Source organism: Hemitrygon akajei, chromosome 1, assembly GCF_048418815.1.
Source record: "Hemitrygon akajei chromosome 1, sHemAka1.3, whole genome shotgun sequence".
Classification (NCBI taxonomy): Eukaryota; Metazoa; Chordata; class Chondrichthyes; order Myliobatiformes; family Dasyatidae; genus Hemitrygon; species Hemitrygon akajei.
Genome location: NC_133124.1, coordinates 113503894 through 113523457, shown reverse-complemented (window position 1 = coordinate 113523457; position 19564 = coordinate 113503894). Strand labels below are relative to the sequence as shown.

Here is a 19564-nt window from a genome sequence, read left to right as displayed (position 1 = left end):
CGTCATAGGAAGTCATTCCTGCCTGTGGCCATCAAACTTTACAACTCCTCCCTCGGAGTGTCAGACACCCTGAGCCAATAGGCTGGTCCTGGACTTACTTTTCCACTTGACATGATTAACTTATTATTATTTAATTATTTATGGTTTTATATTGCTATATTTCTTCACTATTCTTGGTTAGTGCGGCTGTAACGAAATCCAATTTCCCTCGGGATCAATAAAGTATGTCTGTCTGTCTGTAAAGCAGGTGAGAACCACAGGTTGAGGCAGGGAAAAGTTATAAATATCAGCAAATGCCCCACCCGCACACGGTCCAAGAACACAGCCGGGGGATATTCAGGCCAGATGCTTTCTGCAGCTTCACGTTCCGGAAGACTGATCTATGTTCACGATGGTGACTGTAGATTCAGGTGCACTGGAGGTTGTTGGGTAGGTGGTGATATACTCATTCCCTTCTGTTCCAAATGTGTTAAGTTCATTAGGAAGGGATGTACTGTTTGTTGTTGGCGATACTGCCTGACTTTCCTGTTGTATTACAGTGGTCCAATTTTTTGTAATGTTTATGCAGTGTGATTATTGTAATGTTATTTTTATGGTTGCTAAGTAAATCAAAGTTGATTGGCCCAAGGCACATGGAAATTTTCTGAGATGTAACAGCAATAATTTGGCCTGGCAATATTGCTTCTACTTGCTAACTTAGGAAATCACCCTCTGATAAACACTTAGCAGAGCCTTCCGTTGCCTTGATAAGTTAACAATGTTCACATAAATCATCACCTCAAGGTTTTAGTCATGATATAAAAATAATCCATTTTGATGTTCTTACGATCTGCACACTGTGTGAAATAATATGTTACTTCAGGATGAGAATAACATAGAGACTTTAATACTGGATCTATTGTGAATGTTCTTTGTAACAGTCAAGCAAGTGTTAGCGTTAGGCTCCCTCTCAGCTCAAATTCAGAAAGTCACAGGCTTGTCCCAAGGATTTAACCCAGGCTGATGCTCTGGGTGGGTTTCTGAGAAACACTCTCAGCAAGATCTGACAACTTCAGCTCAGATGTCAAACTGCCTAATCTCAAGTAGGTTGAAGTGACAGGTACATTCTCACAGATGTCCTGGCTAATACTTGTTCTCCAGTCAACATGACCATATTACTACAAGAACAGAGACTACTGCTTCTTAAGTCATGACCACACTGTGCAAATGGCCATAGAGGACCTGTGACCTCCTGAGAAGGTAAACATGACTGGGAAAATGAACGTTCTTCCTTCTCTTCATCTTCTGAAGCCATTAGAAGAAGATCTTAGTGAACATAGAGATGTAAGTCCCAACTCATCACACAATTCCCTCATCAACTAGATCTCTATCAGCCCAATATTCCAACGTGGACAGAGGTAGTTCCACAGTTCCTACAAAATGTAGATGTAGTCAGATGTGGATGATAGAGACAACAATGTTATCCTGCCCAAGCACAAATAGTATTTTATCATTAAAATACTGTGATGTGGTGCTCCCAGTCACACTGGGTGGCTGGGGTCGAAATGGTTCCAGACAAAGGGGCCAACCTGATCTACAGCAACCCACAAGACAAGGCTATCGATTTGTATTGTGATACTGGGCACTGATGGCATCATTGTCCATATTACCAGGACCCTGAAAACAAACAGATGCTCGTGTGAAATGTTTGGAAAGAAGAACATTCCCACCCACAGGAAGCTTGTTGTACTTCTACCACCATTCAGAAGTTTCAGAATGTTCCAAAATGCTTCTCAGCCAATGAAGTGCAGTCATGTAGGAAAACAGTGTCATGGTGTTGGACATCAGATTTAAGATGATTGGTAACAGTGTAGTGATGTAGGAAATCAAATTTGAGATGATTGATAAAGAGCCAGAGGAAAGACATATTATAAAAACCGAAGGTTGACAAGAGAAGGAATTGGGCCTTGATCCTGTATCCCCATTCACTGAGATTATGGCTGCTCTAATCTCCCTCACAACCCTTCAATCTCTTATGGACCAATACTCATTCAGCATCAGGCCTGAATATGCTCAGAGGTTCAGATTCCACAGCTCCTCGGGGTAGACAAAGGTTCACCACCCTCTGGGACCACTAGTAAAAGTTGCAAGTCTATGAAGAAAGAGGGCAGTGGGTCTAATTGGGGAGCTTGTTCAGTCAGCTAACACGAGTATGAAGGGCTGAGCGGTCTCTTTCTGCCCTGAATGTGCTGTGGATTTGGGATTGCTTGATTAGATATTTCCATGATCCTGAAAGGTTTGATTTTTGGTCATACTGCACCCTTTGGTACCAGATTCCTTCACGTACCTCATCTTCCATCCTTCCCATGACCCCCACTCTCTGTTCATGAGCTCTGCTTCGGGAGCCCACACTCTCAAATGATTTGTCATTCCACACAGCTGCTCAGTTTGTCCATTCTCCACTTCAACTGGATTATCGGTTAGTACAGTGAAATTCTACAACCTGTATTCCAATTTTTTCGGAAATTCAAGTGCTTTGGGATCCAGACCAGGATTCTTTTAACACACGAGGACCCTGACTATTCCATTCCCTTTAACACACCAGGCCCGGGTTCCCACACTTACTCTAACACAGTTCCTATGCTGCCTTTAGTAATGAGAGCTCAGGTTCTTAAATTCCCTTTAACACCTGAGGCTCTAGTTCCCACACTCCCTTTAACACACCAGAGCCCCTGTTCCCAAGCTCCCTCTAACACACTAGGGCCCCAACTCCCCTATTTCATTTAACACACCAGGCTCCCTTTAACAGACAGGGCTCCGATTTCAGCCCATCCTAGTAACTCACTTTTCCACATTCCCCTTGCAAAATCTTTCTAAAATAGTACTTTAGAGCTGTGTTGGAATATTAATCAACACTCTGGAACATCTGTCAGCCCAGCACCACTGAAGTCCCAAGTGTACCAGATTAATGGAGCTTTACTGTTTTTTTAAAGTTCTTTTTTCAGATCAGTCATCTGACAAGGCCCATCCTCAATTGCTGTAACTGTGACAAGCAGCTGACTGTCTCTCTCTGTACCATTGGAAATACATTTAAACTTTGCAATATCCTGATATTCCAGCGTGTTCATTGTCAGCTGTGAAATCTATTTAAGAAATTTTGCAAAATGTCTTTTGGTTAGCAAAAATTTGTCAGGCTCTTGTCTAAAATTACCAGTCAATTCTCCATGAATTGGAATGTGCAGAGTCCATTCCAAACCTCTCCCATCTCTGTGCGTAAAACTATTTCCAATTTGGTATACCTCAACAGTACATTTAACTTCAAATTCTGTGAATTTTATGTACTACAAACTACACACTTTGATAATAAATTTACTTTGAACTTTGAATAATATTACGACAAGTTTTCTGAGCAGTGCCTGAGAAAGGCGGTGTCCATTTTAAGGATCCACATCACCCAGGACATGCCCTCTTCTCATTGTAGCCATTAGGAAGGAGGTGGAGAAGCTGGAAGGCACACACTCAGTGATTTAGCAACAGTTTCTTCCCCTCTGCCATCTGACTTCAAAATGGTCATTGAACTGTTAAAACTACCTCTCTTTTTTTCTCAATTATTTCTGTTTTTGCACTATTTTTATTTATCTTTTTAATATACATATACAGTATATACTTACTGTAATTCATTTTATTTATTCTTTTTTCTGTATTTTATGATGTATTGCATTGTACTGCTGCCGCTGATTTAACAAATTTCACAATATATTAAATCTGATTCTGAAGTTTTTTAGGCAGAGGAAGCAGAGCTTTGGTTTTTTGCGTCTAGTTACAATTTATGGTTAATGTGACGTTTTTTACGTCTTTGTAATTCTATAATTAAAAGCTTTCACAGAGAGCTGTTGATAACTGGGTAACACCCTTGTCTCTGTTTCTGAAGGCTTTGAGTTCAAATGCTACACTAGGGAACTGAGCACAAAACCCTGGGCTGTCTGTCCGACCTCTAATCCTAATTGATTGATGTGACTCAGTAATCCACAAAATAAAATCCTTAGCACATTTTGGCAAACTACAAATGCTATTCTTATTCGAGAATAACAATGGCCCATTTAAACAAATATTGGCTATGAAGATTATGCTTTTCTCTGTCAGCAAGAAACAGATAGTCAGTTTAAGAAGAAAAGAGAACACACTGATTGGCTGAAGGGAACCAGGATCCCTGCTGTGATAAGGGGCATAGGAATCAAGATCCTATTGTGTTAAAGTAGTCTTGAGGGTCGATAATGTAAAACGATGAGACCATCAGCTATCTCTTTGTTCAAGGTTCGAAGTAAATTTATTATCAAAGTACGTATATGTCACCATATTCAACCCTGAGATTCGCTTTCTTGCAGGCATTCACAGCTGAACAAAAAACTACAATGAACAACTACACACAGAGACTGACAACCAATGTGCAAAAGGAAACAAACTGTTCAAATACAAAAACAGATAATAAAAATAATAAATAAATAAATAAACGGATAAACAAACAAATAAATGAATAATACCGAGAACATGGGTTGCAGAGTCCTTGAAAGTGAGTCCATAGGCTATGGAATCAGTTCTGTGTTGAGGTGAGTGAGGCTACCCACGCTGTTTCAGGAGCCTAATAGTTGAAGGGTATTAGCTGTTCCTGAACTTGGTGGAGTGAAAACTAAGGCTCCAGTACCTCCTTCCTGGTGGCAGCAGTGAGAAAGGAGCGTGGCTTGGATAGTGGGGGCCCTAGATGACGGATGCTGCCTTCCTGTGACAGCACTCCATGCTGATGTGCACAGTGGTAGTGAGGGCTTTACCCATGATGGACTGGACTGTATCCAGTACATTTTGTAGCCTTTACCATTTTTGCTTCCATACCAGACACTAATAAAACCAATTAGGATACTCTCCACTGTGCATCTGTCAAAGTTTTAGTTTTAAAAAGTTTGTGGAGTGTGGATTTGCCAAGAGTCTATGGAAGAGGATGCAAGGCTCCTTAATATGGTTCACCTCAAGCAGCTGTTAATTTTGGAACTGAAATTGACAGTTCTTTGTTAAGCAAAGACATTAAAGGTGAGAAGGAGGGTTCACATCTCAGCCATAACTTCACTGAATGACAACAGGTTCAAGAGATTGTAGGGTTGTCTCCAGTTCTATGTTTCTTATTTACGTAATGGCTTCTCTGTAGTGTACTGGTTTTTTGTAATGTTCACCGCTGAGGTAACTGTTTCTCTGTAGCAGCAATGTTTGGGTTATGGCTGGAGATAACAGGACTGTGGATGCATGTTAGCCAATCGGGATTTTGTTGCCCTGTCTTGTGATTCTGGAAGCAGTTGTTTTCGAGGACTTTTGCCAGAGGGAGAGAGAGAGATGAAGAGAGAAGACGCAAATGGAACAATTTGGGGTGGACTCAAAGCGGGGGTCCGAAAGGCAGCAATGATCGAAGAAGGATCAGCGAAGGTGAAACTGTGAGTTCCAACTTTGTGTGCACAGACTGTTTAATAAGATTTGGGCCCTTTTTCTTTTATATTTCGTTTCTCTACTAACCGTATAGTCAAAGTAAGAGTTATAAAGCTTGATTGTTTAATCACATATTGTGTACTGTTTGTTATTTTGGGGTACTGATTTGTAACAGGGGACACATCATGCAGCATCCACTCAATCGAGATTTCTTAAGTTCGGCTGGGCCGGGGGTTATCACCCCCTATATTAAGCTTGCTAGGCAAAGCGAGTGTTACATTTATATATAAACATTTATTTGCAAACTTGCAAAATATATATTTCTGCCAGAATATGCACATATATCAAATTCAAATTCTGGTCCAGGCACTCTCTAGCCTCTACAGTGCCCAATAATCCTGTGGACATCAAGCACTCCCTCTCCAAGGACACCTGGGCACTGTTGTATTCTCGGAAAATTGGCAGGTGCTAGCTCAGCTGGAACCCCCTGTAGCCTATTGTCTGGACCTGTGAACAGCTACCTTGGCAAAGCTCAGGAGAAGACTGACAGAGAGGCTCCCTGGCCAACTGGGTGGACAAGGACCCCAAGAGTGGGTCTGAGGTGCGACCAGAACTTGAGGAGCAGTCCCTTCAAACACTCAAAGAGAGGCAGCAACCTCTGGAGCGCAGTGTGAACTTGGAACACGGACTCCACCAAGCCACAGATAGAACAGTTGGCCTGGGAGATGGTGAACCAGGTCCGTCGATGAGAGTGGGAGGATGGACCTACTGCTGGGTCAAAGTCAGGTGTTAAAACCTGCAGGAATAATCAACCAGATATAGCAACCTTAAGTTAGAGCACAGGCTCTATAACACCTAATGCATGTCCTGTCAATATTAACACTGCAGGAATCTGTTATTTCTTGTTGGTCCCACCCGCTATTTCTTGCTATTGTCAAGAGTCTGAATGTATCAACGGCTAGTTGTTGGGTGTTAATGATCATTATTTTAACTTAGTGACAAAAAATAGTGACTTCAGTTCCAGTTCCAGACTGTCAGTGCTGGGTGAAATTTCCACCTGTCAAACAATGATGCCAGAAGTGAATCAAAGAGGTTTTTAAGTCATCCTTTCAGTCAATAGTCAAACAAGTTTGCTCCTGCGTCTGACGTGAAAACTGACCACTGCTGCTCCCATAATTACTGAAAAGTCCAAGGGCCATGGTTCCTGGGACTGGTATTTAGGGGATATAATTAGGTGGTTTTGCATTCTGCGAACATATTGTTGGAAAATAACTTTAATTGACAGCACATGAATAGAAAGAAGGAGATGTACTTTATTTTATTTTCACTCATTAATTTAGATTAGAGATACAACATGGTAACAGGCCCTACCATCCCAAAGAGCCCACTCTGCCCATTGGCACCAATGTGACCAATTAACCTTATTACCTGTGCGTCTTTGGAATGGGGGAGGAAACCCACGCAGAGCCAAGGAGAACATACACAGCAGCGGGAATTGAACCCGGGTCATTGGCGCTCTTACACTACCATGCCATCCCGGCAACAATAACAAAACAGGAGAAGACAACAGCAGCAAAACAACGTTTTCACATCCACTCACACACCCAGACAGGCCAGGGCACCCCCAGGCCTCCAGTCTTTGCCCTGAATTGATCACTTCTACCGTATAAGTCATGAGTAAGGTGTATTATTGTGAGCAGGGTTGCTGGGATAGAACTTGGAGGATCTGGTTCATTATAATTCATTGGGTTTGGTGGGGTACATTTTTTTAGATTTGGTGGTAGCACCGTGAACTCTCTCTATACTCACTGTCTAGGTAAGGTAGCCAACAAATCAAAGACCCCACCCACCCTGAACATTCTGTCTTCGCCGCCCTTCCATTGGGCAGAAAATTCAAAAGCCTGAAAGCCAGCGTAAAGCCAGCTTCTACCTCGCTGTTATACGACAATTGAATGGGCCCCAAGTACAGTAAGATGCATTCTTGACCTCACAACGTTCCTCGTTGACTGCACTGCACTTTGTCTAGAACTACAGCACTTGCACTTTCAACGCACGGATGTGAGGAGCTGTTCGGTATGGATGGCATGGCATGAGATCCAAGATAGACTGCAGATGCTGGACATCACACACAAAGACCCTGGAGGAACCCAGTGGATCAGGCTGCACTTATGGAGAGAAGTGAACAGTGCTGTCTGATCTGCGGAGTCCCGCCAGCTCTTTTGTGTGTTGCTCATTTTCCTCTTTTTATTGAACACAAATGAAAACAGAAACACTAAACATATGCTAACAAAGCCAGGGAATCACACATAAGCAGCAACAAATATATAACTATGAACTTTAAATACACAAATAAACAAGAAAACCCACTCTAAATACTGTTGGACTGTGTTGCCCTGCTACCTTCACTGCACTGTTGCCAGTTCTCAATGCTGTACTGTCGAGTGCAAGGGGGAGGAGTGAAGGAAATAGCAAACTGAGGAGAAGCTGGGTCAGTGCTTTTCAAAGAGTTGAGGAAGGGGGATTGCATCAGACAGAAGATACAAAAGCATAACATGCTACCACTAGGCCTATGGACATCAACTATCGCATGTTATCAGACTCTTGAATGGACCTAAGATGAACCCTTGATTGTTCAGTCTGGCTCGTCATAGACTTAGCACCTTATTGCTTCTACGTAGTTTTGTTACTGTTTTTCCTTCCATAATACCTCAGCGAACTTCTGTCTCGAATGATCTGTCCTGATGGCATACAAACAAAATCTTTTTATTGTATCTCAGTATATGCTACAACAATAAACCTACTACCAATTACCAGCTTCTGTTTCCCTCTCTGACAAAAACCATCATTTCATTCATTTTATGAAATTTCCAAACCCCAGTACAGGTCTCCCCCACTTTACGAATGTTCATTTTACGCCATTTCGCTTTTACAAAGGACCTACATTGGTAACCTGTTTTTGCATTACGAAGAGGATTCTCGTTTTTACAAAAATTTCTCCCATGTAAATTAATGGTTCTTCCCTTTACGCCATTTTGGCTTAAGAAAGGTTTCATAGGAACACACTACTTTTGTAAAGTCGGGGTGGGGGGGGGGACACCTGTAGATAGCATAAACTTATTTACAGCACTGGACTGACTCTTGATCTATTCAGATGTTGTTTTAAGAATTTAGGGAGGAATTCAATGATTAAAACGGATTGTTCACGGCACAGAATGTAATGTCATCACTGAATAATCCCACAATACATGCTATGAATGTCCTGTTCCAGTAGCTCAATTAACAAGTTAACATAGTCTCACCAAGGTAACATCTTCTGGGAACAACTAAGGAAACATTTTTGAACATTCAGCGAGAGAGCAGAGTGGTTAAGCTTCATTAGAATCCAAACTACCAGTCTTAAATCATCTTGTGGCCATGCAGCAGAACTGCTCATTCACAAAATGATGAAAGGATTGTGCACTCAACACAGCCAGTAACACTAACAAGTTGTATTTATAGAACACAGTAAAGTATCCCACAGTGCTTTATAGAAATGCTTTCAAGAGAAATATAATGAACATGCGAAGATGTACTGGAGCAGTTGAGTGAGAGCCAAGCCTAGCTGGTAGATTTTGTGGAGCTTTTTTCTTGACATTGAGGAAGAGAGTTTCAGAGCTGTACAGTATAGAAGTAGATTTGTCAGCCAATCACATCAATGCTAACTTTTCTTCCCCATCTCTTTAACCTGCTTATATATGCCTTATCTATTTCAGTGACTGTCTAAATGTCTGATGGACATAGTGATTGTATCTGATTCATCACTTCCCCAGCAGTGAGTTCTAGATATCAAACAATCAAAATACTTTCCCTTTAAATCCCTTTTAATAATTTATCCTGTCACCTTAAACCAAAACTCTCTTGCTTTTGATACCCTTACTGTGGGGTAAATTATTCTTACCATTTCTCCTATTAAAATGCTGTATAATTGTATAAGGTTGCTCCTCAGTCCCCTTTTGTTCCAGGATAAACAAGCCCAGTCCATTCTCTCTTTTCCATTTTCTCCCCATAACTAAAGTGCACCAAAGCAGGCAGCACCCTGGGGAACCTCTTCTGCACTCTGTCCAGTGCCAGCACTTCCTTCCTCTTGTCTGGTGATCAGAACTGCATGCAGTACTCGGTGTGTGGTCTCGACCAAAATACCATAAGACATCGAAGTAGAATTAGGCCATTTGGCCCATCCAGTCAGCTCCACCATTTAGTCATGGTTGATCCTTTTTTACCCTCCTCAGCTCCACTCCCCGGCCTTCTCCCTGTAACACAGAAACATAGAAAACATACAGCACAATACAGGCCTTTTGGCCCACAAAGATGTGGCAAACATGTCCCTACCTTAGAACTATAGAACCATAGAACCATAGAACACTACAGCACAGTACAGGCCCTTCAGCCCTCCATGTTGTGCCGACCCATATAATCCTTAAAAAAAGTACTAAACCCACACTACCCCATAACCCTCCATTTTTCTTTCATCCATATGCCTGTCCAAGAGGTTCTTAAATATCCCCAATGTTTTAGCCTCCACCACCATCCCTGGCAAGTCATTCCAGGCACTCACAACACTTTGTGTAAAAAACTTACCCCTGATGTCTCCCCTAAACTTTCCTCCCTTAATTTTGTACATATGCCCTCTGGTGTTTGCTATTGGTGCCCTGGGAAACAGGTACTGACTATCCACCCTATCTATGCCTCTCATAATCTTGTAGACTTCTATCAAGTTCCCTCTCATTCTTCTACGCTCCAAAGAGAAAAGTCCCAGCTCTGCTAACCTTGCTTAATATGACTTGTTCTCCAAACCAGGCAACATCCTGGTAAATCTTCTCTGCACCCTCTCCATAGCTTCCACATCCTTCCTATAATCAGGTAACCAAAATTGAACACAATACTCTAAGTGCAGTCTCACCAGAGATTTGTAGAGTTGCAACATGACCTCTCTATTCTTGAACTCAATCCCCCTGTTAATGAAGCCTAGCATCCCATAGGCCTTCTTAACTACCCTATCAACCTGTGCAGAGACCTTGAGGGATGTATGGATTTGAACCCCAATGTCCCTTCGTTCATCCACACTCTTAAGTAACTGACCATTAATCCTGTACTCAGTCTTCTGGTTTGTCCTTCCAAAATGCATCACCTCACACTTGTCCGGATTGAACTCCATCTGCCATTTTTCGGCCCAACTCTGCAGCCTGTCTATATCCTCTCGTAACCTTCGACAACCTGCAGCTCCATCCACAACTCCTCCAATCTTCGTGTCATCTGCAAATTTACACACCCATCCTTCCGCCTCTACATCCAGGTCATTTATAAAAATCACAAAGAGCAGGAGTCCCAGGACAGATCCCTGCGGCACTCCACTAGTCACCGACCTCCAGGCAGAATACTTTCCTTCCACAACTACCCTCCGCTTTCTTCCTTTAAGCCAATTTTTTATCCAAACAGACAAGGTTCCACTTATCCCATGCCTCATGACTTTCTGGATGAGTCTCTCATGAGGGACCTTGTCAAATGCCTTACTAAAATCCATGTAGACCACATCCACTGCACTACCCTCATCAATTCTTTTTGTTGCCTCTTCAAAAAACTCAATCGGGCTCATGAGAAACGATCTTCCCTTCACAAAGCCATGTTGACTATCCATGAGCAGACTGTACTTCTCCAAATGCTCGTAGATCCTATCCTTAAGAATCCTTTCCAGTAGTTTGCATACCACTGACGTAAGACTCACCGGTCTATAGTTCCCTGGTTTCTCCCTATTACCCTTTCTAAACAAGGGAACTACATTTGCTATTCTCCAGTCCTCTGGCACTTCCCCTGTAGCCAAAGAGGATTCAAAGATCATAGCTAATGCTCCTGCGATCTCTTCTCTCAATTCCCACAACAACCTGGGGTGTATCATATCTGGCCCTGGGGATTTATCAATCTTAATGTTTTTAAGAAGATCCAGCATTTCTTCCTTAATCTCCACATTGTCCAGCACACAGGCCCGCTCTACTTCGACCTCATCCTGATCAAGATCCTTTTCACTTGTGAATACTGAAGCAAAGTATTCATTTAGGACCTCCCCAACCTCCTCCGCCTCCAGGCACATGTTGCCCTCTTTATCCTTTAGCGGTCCCACCTTCTTTCTCGTCATCCTCCTATTCTTCACATATGCATAGAATGCCTTGGGGTTCTCCTTAATCCTACATGCCAAGGCCTTCTCATGCCCCCTTCGAGCTCTCCTAAATCCTTTCTTAAGCTCCTTCCTGGCTGCCCTATGTTTCTCATGAGCCCCTCCTACTTCCTGCTTCTTATACCTAACATATGCTTCCTTTTACCTCTTGACGAGTTGCCTCACGTGTTTCATCAGCCACGGTTCCCTTTTCCTACCATTCTTTCCTTGCCTCAGTGGGACAAACCTATCCTGAACCCAGCTCAAGTGGTCCCTAAACTTCCTCCACATTACTTCTGTGCTTTCCCCTTTGAAGATCTGTTTCCAGTTTACTCTCGCTAGTTCCTGCCTCATCCCTTCAAAGTTAGCCCTTCCCCAGTTAAGCACTTTACCATTTCGTCTGACTTTATCCCTTTCCATAGCTATGCTGAAGCTAAGGGAGTTGTGGTCACTCTCACCAAAATGCTCCCCACCAAGAGGTCTGTCACCTGACCAGGTTCATCACCCAGAACTAGATCCAGTATGGCCGCTCCTTTCGTTGGCCGGTCTGCATACTGTGTCAGGAATCCTTCTTGAGCACACCTGACAAATTCAGCCCCATCTATCCCTCTTGCACTCAGGAGGTGCCAGTCAATATGAGGGAAGTTGAAATTACCCATAACTACGACCCTGTATTTCCTGCCCCATTCTAAAATCTGCCTGCTTATCTGCTCCTCGGTGTCCCGAGGGCTATTTGGGGGCCTATAGACTACTCCCAGCACAGTGATTGATCCCTTCCTATTTCTGACTTCCACCCAGACTGACTCCGTGGACACTCCTTCTGCAGCGTCCTCCCTTTCTATAGCCATGATACTATCCCTGACCAGCAATGCCACTCCTCCCCCTTTTCTACCCCCCTCCTATTCTTTGTAAAACACCTGAACCCCGGGACCTGCATCATCTAATTAAGCCCTTCCTCCAGCCAAGTTTCAGTAACAGCCACAACATCGTAGTTCCACGTACTAATCCATGCTCTAAGTCAGTGGTTCCCAACGTGGGGTAATTTGATTTTTAAGGGGGGCAATTCGAGAATGAGTTATTAACAGTGAATTTTTTCTTGTTAAGTCTGTGTGAGTATGAGTGTGTGTGCGAGTTAATACATATGTGTATATACAGTATGCATACATAAAAATACTTGTGTGTATGTACATGTGTAATTGCGTATATACTGTATATATAGTGTATCACCATCATTACAACCATCAAATGGCTTTCATAATTAAATTAATGAATTGACTGATGTAGGAAGGAACGAATGAACAAGTCCAAACGCGTAAGAAACTCGTACGAGGTCGCGCCAATGCTGCTTTTTGCAGTAGCTTTCGGTTCTTGGTGGTGTGAAGGTGTGTACATTGCGTCATCTCTTTTAAACGGTGTATCTGTCTTTGTATGCTGTAGAAACGAATCGGCATTGTTTCATTTATTTATTATTATTACTATTTTAATATCACTTAATGTTCTTTTTTTTACAATTTCTTAGTAATTTCTTCCTCAGAACTTTAACAGACCTTTGGTTCTTTTATTTTTCTCTTTCATGAATGCCATGTTCTTTGGAAGCTTGTTTAAACCAAGTTAATGGTCTTTTAGGCTTCCTCCAGGTGAATAGGAGTTCACTTTTTGAATAATAAGAATTATATATCACCACAGGGGGCATCAGGATTTTAGAGGTGATTAGGTGGGGCATGGCCAAAAAAAGGTTGGGAACCACTGCTCTAAGTTCATCCTCCTTGTTGCTAATACTCCTAGCATTGAAATAGACACATTTCAACCCCTTGAACTGGCTACAATTATGTTCTGTCCCCTGCCTGTCTTTCCTCATCAACTCAGAACTCTTAGCATGCCCTTGTCCTTCTACCTTAATCCCTGCACTCACATTCTGATTCCCACCCCCTGCCAAACTAGTTTAAACCCTCCCCAACAGCTCAATCAAACCTGCCCGCCAGGATATTGGTCCCTCTGGGATTCAAGTGCAACCCGTCCTTTTTGTACAGGTCACACCCGCCCCAGAAGAGGTCCCAATAATCCAGAAATCTGAATCCCTGACCCCCTGCTCCATTCCCTCAGCCACGTATTTATCCTCCACCTCATTCTATTCTTATTCTCACTGTCACGTGGCACAGGCAGTAATCCTGAGATTACTGCTTTTGAGGTCCTGCTTTTCAACTTCCTTCTTAACTCCCTGTAGTCTTCTTTCAGGACCTCTTCCCTTTTTCTACCTATGTCATTGGTAATAATATGTACCACAACCTCTGGCTGTTCTCCCTCCCACCGTAGGATATCTTGGACGCGATCAGAAATATCCTGGACCCTGGCACCTGGGAAGCAAACTACCATCCGAGTTTCTTTCCTGCGTTCACAGAATCACCTGTCAGACCCCTGACTATAGAGTCCCCTATCACTACTGCCTTCCTCTTCCTTTCCAGACCCTTCTGAGCCACAGGGCCAGACCCTGTCCCAGAGGTACGGCCAGTGTCACTTCCCCCAGGTAGGCTGTCCCCCCCAACAGTACTCAAACAGGAGTACTTATTGTCAAGGGGTACAGCCACAGGGGTGTTCTCTAGTACCTGACTCTTCCCCTTCCCTCTCCTGACTGTGACCCATTTCTCTGTCCCCCGTGGCCCCGGAGTGACCACCTGTCTGTAACTCCTCTCTATCACCTCCTCACTCTCCCTGACCAGACGAAGGTCATCGAGCTGCATCTCCAGTTCCCTAACACGGTCCCTTAGGAGTTGTATCTCGATGCACTGGGGGGAGATGTGGCCGACGGGGATGCTGGGAGACTCCAGGATCTCCCTCATCTGACACCGACCACAGAAAACTGGCCTCACATACATACTACCTCCTTTTGCAATCGACAACTGCCTCACCTCGTCCCGTTACCACCGAAGCTTGTGGAGCCAAAGCCCTCTCCCTCTGCTGCCTCTCACTCCGCTGCCCACTCCCAACGCTGCCCGCTGGATATGGCTGCCTTCTTTTTAAACTGTTCGCGCTCAACTGGCTGACGTCACACGCCTGCGCAGTTTGGCCTCTCTCTTCCCCGAGAACTCAAAATGTCTTCCTGCTGGAAATCCTTAGGTGCTCTCCCACTGCCTTCTCATTCCGAATCTTTGATGCCGTGTCCAATTAAGAACTTATCAATCTGTGCCTTAATATACCCAAAGACTTGGCCTGCACCCTGCCTGTGGTAACAAATTCCACAAATTCACCTTCCTGTGGCTAAAGAAATTTCTCAGCATCTCTTTTTTAAATGGACGCACCTCTATCCTGAGGCTGTGCCCTCTTGTCCTAGACTCCCCCACCATGGGAAACATTCTTTCCACATCTACTCTGTCTAGGCCTTTCAACATTTGAAAGATTTCAATGAGATCTCCTCTCATCCTTCTAAATTTCAGCAAGTACAGATCTAGAGCCACCAAATGTTCCTCGTATGATAACCCTTTCATTCCCAGAATCATCCTTGTAAACCTCCTCTGAATCCTCTCCAATGCCAGCACATCTTTTCGAAGATGATGAGCCCAGAACTGTTCACAATACTCAGGGTGAAGTCTCACCAGTGCCTTATAAGGCCTCAGAATCACATCCCTGCTCTTGTGTTCTAGACCTGTTGTAATGAATGCTAACATTGCATTTGCCTTCCTCACCACCAACTCGACCTGCAAGTTAACCTTTAAAGTGTTCAACACAAAGACTTTCAAGTCCCTTTGCACCTCAGATTTTTGGATTTTCTCCCTGTTTAGAAAATAGTCCACACATTTATTTCTTCTACCAAAGTGCATGACCATGCATTTTCCAACATTGTATTTCATTTGCCACTTTCTTGCCCATTTTCCCAATCTGTCTAAGTCCTTCTGCATCCTACCTGTTTCCTCAACACTATCTGCCCCTCCTCCAATCTTCGCATCATCTGCAAACTTGGCCACAAAGCTATTTAATCCACCATTTAAATCATCGATATACAGCACAAAAAGAAACGGTCCCAACACCAACCCCTGCAGAACACCACTAGTCACTGGCAGCCAACCGGAAAAGGATCCTTTTATTCCCACCCGCTGCCTCCTACCTATCAGCCAATGCTCTAACCATGCCAGTCTAATCAGTAAACACAAAGAACACTGCAGATGCTGTGGTCAAAGCAAGACGTACAAAAAAGCTGGATGAACTCAGCAGGTCGGGCAGCATCCGTTGACTGCTCATTTCAATGGATGCTGCCCGACCTGCTGAGTTCATCCAGCTTGTTTGTACGTCCAGTCTAATCAGTGCTTTGGAAATTTGGAACGTAACACTCCAACTCCTATATTCTAAGCCCCGACCTATGAAGATAAGTGTACCATACAACTATTTCACCACTTACTACAGCAACCGAGATCACAAAGACAGCATATTTAAACCTGGATTAAATGAGGACAGAGATCTTCAAGGGTTGTAGGTGGGGTGAAAAGAACCACGGAGAGGCATCGTTGTGACTTTCAATGGGCTACGTAGATGTAAAGCATGACTTTATTCAGCTGAAGCAGACGTTCAGGATGATATCTGGTAGAAAATCTCTTGGGAGAGTCTCTCTGAACCTAGGGTACAATGAGTTTATACTCTTAAAGCTTAAAGGTAGCAGCAGGTGATTAAATTGAGTTTCAGTTACATTGATGCACTGCAGAAAGCATCCTCTCTGAATGTACAAGCACTTGGTATGGCAACTGAAAGAAACTGCAGGGAGTTGTGAACACACTCAGCACTCAGCCTCCATGGACGCCGCCTGCTCTTCTCACTGTCTCGACAAAGCAGTCACCATCAGACATAACCCTGAAAGCACATACCACCAGGTTCAAGGGCAGCTTATATCCTATAGTTATAAGACTATTGAATGGTCTTACTTATTTATTGAGATACAGCCTGGAACAGATCCTTCCAACTCTTCAAGCCGCACCACTGAGCAAACCCCCAACTTAATCCTAGCCTAATTATAGTGACCAATTAACTTACCAACCAGTGTGCTCCCAAAAGCTATCCATATGGTCATGGGGAGAACATACAAACTCCTTGCAGACAGTGGCAGAACTGAACCTATGTGGCTGGCGCTGTAATCGCATTTTGCTAATCACTATGCTACCTTGCCACCCGAGTAAGGAGAGGAGAATCAAAAAAGGTTTCAAGGAGAACTAGGGTAAAACTAGAAATGTCTTATTTTCATCTATGTTGTTGTCTTGCCATATATATTGTGGTTAAAATTAGTTGCCATTGCTTACAAATTATGAAAATAACAGGAATTAAGAAAATCTTCTCAAATAAGATGTGCTCCCATTGCAACTATGTAATTCCACTTGCCTGCATGTAAAATTATTGAAGTGAACTCTGCAAATTTAACTATTTTTTAAATTGCTAAACTGGTTTATTTTCATGTACCAAGGTGCAGGGAAAAACTTTGTTTTGCAAGCCATCTATACAGGTCAGATCATTATGCAATACGTTGAGGTTGTACAAAGGAAAACAGTAACAGAATGTAGAATCAGGTGTAACCGTTCCAGAGAAAGGACAGAGCAGGCAGACAACAAGGTGCAAAGCCATAACCAGGTAGAGTGTGAGGTCAAGTGTTCATCCAGGCTGGATGGGAAGAGACTCAATATTGAAGTACAACTTTAGGAAACGATATCTCTCTAGTATGTATTTTATTTTCCTTTTTTTGTTTTTGTCTCTCTGAGCATGGAGCAGTCTGACCAACCCAATATGTCCACCAGCTCCGCATTTCACAATTCCCACGGTCTTTTGTCTATGTCCTCACTCAGTAACTGCTCCCATTCGCACTTTGACCGGACAACCTTGCTTACATCTTATCCCCATGGTCACCCCAGTTTTACCTGTCACATACACCCCCGTCCCCACTCTCTCAGCAGCTTAACAAACTTCTTTTCTCTGCATCCTGGCTCTGATGAGGAGTCTTCAACCCAAAATGTTAGCTCTCATTTGTTCCTCTTCCCACAGATGCGGCCTGATCTGTTGAGTATTTCAGTGTAAATTCTGTTTTTTATAATAGACAGTTGTGTTTTGAGCCACTCCCTTCTCTTCAGTGATGCAACAAATTCCCCTAAACATGGTTCAGCCATCGAAGGATTTGTTGGTTTGAACACGTGATGGATCGACTATTATGGCTGGTCTGTCATTTACGTTTCAACAGCACTCCTAGTAAGTAGATAATCTACTGTCCTCCAATGTACAAACATTTTTGGACATTTGTATCCCTTTAAATTCCCACCCTCAATAGCTTTGCTACTTTCTGTGTGTTTATAAAGAATGAGACATGGTACTGCAGACCCAGGAAGAATCACAAGAGTGGGAAATGGCCAGAGTTGCACCACAGCAACGCAAATCCTGGTGTGGTTACACCTGGAGCAATGTATATGGCTCAGGGCTCCAGAATTACAATATGTATGTCTTGTCTCAGGAAGAGGGAAGTGTCACTTGGACAACAAGGGAAGATTATAAACACAAAAGGCAATAAGAAAGATTGAGAGGTGATGTTTTTGAAGTTTCAGGATATGAAGGAAGCCTGATAGGATTTGGTGGAAGAATGAAAAAGAGAGAAAGACAGAAGGACAAAGAGGCAGTGATAGTAAAAGACAGACAGACATAAAGATAGAGAAAGATTCAGATACAGACAGATGGAGAGACCGAGACAATGGTATACAGAGGAAGAGAGAGAGAGAGAGAGAGAGAGAGAGAATCTATTTCCACTAGTCAGGAGCTTACAGATCAGGTAAGGTCTCATCAGCTGACAGAGAGGCTGAATGGCTTCTTCCTGTTCCTCCATCAAGGAGTTTTTCATTTTGGGTTTGTGTTGAAGATGTCAATACTTTGGCTCTCCTGCCTCCTGTGACGTAAGGGATCAATTTCCTTCTCCCACCCTGTTACGTCTTCGTACCCTGGGCATCTGCTGTGACGGGATACTGAAGCTGGAATTGTCTGGAATTGGAATTGGAATTGGTTTATTATGTTACATGTACTGACATACAGTCAAAGGTTTGCCTTACATACTGTCTGTCACCTTCCTTGGCCAGACAAGGTTTGGGTGAATACCACTCATGGCTTGGATTTCAAAGTAGTGTGGGCTCAAGTCCCACTCTGTAACTTGAGCATCTAACTTTAAGTTAGCGTTGTCAATATATTGCAGAGAGAGGGTGTCTCTGTGGCACATTATAGTTGAAACATTAAACTAAGACCCACATAGTATGGAGTCAAGTAGTTCACAATGGGAGAGTTCTCCTTTGGCTTCTGGGCAAATTAAAACAAAGCAAAGTAACTACCTTGTCGGTGTTTTCAGGAGGTTGCTGCACACAAACTGCACATACTTGGCTGAGTGCTTTGGAATATCCAATGTTCACCAGTCTGAAACTTTGCAGAAGACGTCAGTGTTTAAACTGTCCACCATCCAGGAGTCCAGGTTGCCTGCCTTACTTCTGGAGAATCTGACGCAGCCCCAGGCTCTCACGTTCCTCCGCTGTTCTCCACAGACCATGTGTCAGACTGAGCAGTTGGAAATCGGTTCTCTTCCTGTAATGATGCAACGACTGCTGGCAGAACAAAGAAGCGCTTCTTTCAAGCGAAGGGTATGGCTGGGAGAAATAAACCCCGCATTTGGAGATGGTGTGCTGCCAATAGACATACTTCATTCCAAAACATCCCACAAATATTCCCCTTTCTACAGCTCTTTTGTGCAGTGTTAAACCAGAGATCGGGCTCCTGATTTTCTCCCTGATAAGCCTCCAATATTCCATCCCAGCTCTGGTCAGGCCCAGATGTGGAAGATGGACCTCACCAATCCTTCTGTCTAACCTACTTTTGCTTCTATACACAGTCTCCTTTGCCGGCAGAAGTGATGACACCCAGAGCCCAAGAAAATGG

At 43.3% G+C, this 19564-nt stretch overlaps 1 long non-coding RNA gene across 1 annotated transcript in view; it reads right to left on the bottom strand.

Annotated features, from left to right (window-relative positions):
- Window positions 1-19155, bottom strand: part of LOC140732657 (uncharacterized) — a 55798-nt gene extending 36643 nt beyond the window's left edge. Inside the window, exon 1 of the long non-coding RNA XR_012100111.1 lies at window positions 18967-19155. This is a non-coding gene — a long non-coding RNA (uncharacterized lncRNA). The remainder of the gene's footprint in view (window positions 1-18966) is intronic.
- Between the last annotated feature and the right edge of the window lie 409 nt (window positions 19156-19564).